A 2,037-nucleotide genomic window follows, 5' to 3' on the forward strand; every position below is an offset into this window, starting at 1 on the left:
AGAACTACTCTGGGATTCTATGGGCTCAGGGTCCACCCTGACACAGGACTTGGTTCTGCCTACACATGCCTGGGGCCGCGCCTTTGGAGGCGATGAGAGCCCACTTCACTGGCTGCGTGAAGGTTAGGTTAATCCAGGCTTCCCCGAGCTGGTGCCCCCCAAGAGGCGTTGGACTATGATTTCCATCATCCACAGCCACTGGGGATGATTGGAGCTGTAGTCCACCACAGCTGGAGGGCGCCAAGTTGGGGAAGGCTGAGCTGAGTCGATGCTTATGAGCACCAGGCCCTGCAAGATGCGTCTCTGCTGCCAGCGGGTCACTTCTGCCGTCTGTTCGGACCCTGAGGCAACTGACCTCCCCCACCTGGACCAGGCTCCTTTCAAGAGCCCCCTCAAGTCTTCCCTGAATCAGACAAGACTCCTGGGTCTTTCATAGTTCAGCAGAAGAGTGGATGGTGGGAACTGCAGCTTGCCAGGCTGTGGGGGGAGGCTCTGCGCATCCCGCTTCTCCGGGGTCCCTGCCCACTGGCACAGCTGGACACCCTCTTTTGGTCCCACCAGCTCCTCCAGTGTGGCCCCCATCCGAGTGCGTATGAATCGGTCCCCAGACTCTTCCACCTGCCCCCTTCGCCTTTCTTGCCTCATGTCTGCTAGAGGCCCCTGGGCAGGAGCTCCTCGTTTCTGTGTTCTGTACAGTGCCTAGCCTGCGTGTGTGCTATGTAAATGTTAGAACTGCAGCGAGCGTTACACCAAAGGGAACGTTCGGCATAGGAGTAATGGAGATCAGGCTGTGGGGGGGGGGATCTGGGAGGCACGCGAGGCCGGCTTGCGGAAGCACCCATGGCTGGGCCTTCAGGTGGCCCTGAGCTCTGCACTGCTGACCTGCAGCCCCTTTCTTCATTTTAGTGTCCGAACAGCCCACACTGGCTCCCAGACTTGCTTCTGTGGGAGTGGAGGATGATCTGACTCTCCCCTTCAGCATGGGGGAAGGAGCCACGGACATGAAGCTGTGCCTGCTCAACCCCGAGCAGAGCAGGCCCAAAGAGATCCACAATGGCACGGAAGCAACGCTGCTGCAGAACGGCTCAGAGGCTGTTCTGAGGATCTCCTCTGACTGTCTCCCCAGACTGGGCTGGTGCTGTATTTCTCTCCCCACCCCCGGGGAATTAATACTTTGTCTAGATGAAGACAAGTGAGCAAAGCGCTTGTCTTACTGTGAAACCGGGCGTCTTAGGGATACCTGTTTTGTTGACGCGTTTGTGTCTCTTGCTGTCGTGCTTGCAGCAAATCTCCCGCGTGGTCAGCCTCCCCCTGGAATGGGCTCTCTTAAGGACTGACTGGGGGGTGGGGGCTCCTGCATTCCCCGTGGGGTTGCTGAATGAGCACAGAGTCTCACACCTGGCACAGCAATCGTATTCTCACCATCTTTGCTTTGTAGTTTCTTAAGTACCTTATGGCTGCAGTGGCAGGCAGGGCAGAAGCAGCTCAAAAATATTTTTGCAGAGTCTGGTGAAAATGTAGAGATCAGAAGGGGTAGGACTTCAGTGCCTCCCCGCCACAAGCGTGATTCCCTGCCTCCACAATTCTACAACGCCAATTCTCCATCTCCACCATTCTTGGAGACTGCGGATTATTTGAGATTATTTGCACACTGAGTAAATAATGCAGCACCCGCAGAGGGAGATGGCATTGTTGGCCAAGTTCATTTTTCCTGGGTGTGGAATGGCTCTGGGCATGGGGCACAGGGCCCTATGAGGGGCAGCCCCTATTTCCCCAGCTCCAGGCCAGGGCCCAGGAGCACAATGATGCACGTTTCCAGCCCGGCCATGTGTCTCATCGTCCTGCGGGAAAGTACATCTGCCGCTACCAGCAGGGGGACACCCTGTGGGAGGTGAAGCAAGAGGTTACAGTCCCCCTCGTCCCTGCAGACGTCCTCCCGGCCCTGTTGCGGGTCTCCATGAACTGCAGCTCCCCTGACTGGCCAACTCTACAGTGCTGCATCCGGAACCGAGTCAGAGGGCTCAGAGCATCCTGGAA

This window comes from Heloderma suspectum, chromosome 1, assembly GCF_057233095.1.
Source record: "Heloderma suspectum isolate Gila_16-S chromosome 1, 16-S_ref, whole genome shotgun sequence".
Taxonomy (NCBI): domain Eukaryota; kingdom Metazoa; phylum Chordata; class Lepidosauria; order Squamata; family Helodermatidae; genus Heloderma; species Heloderma suspectum.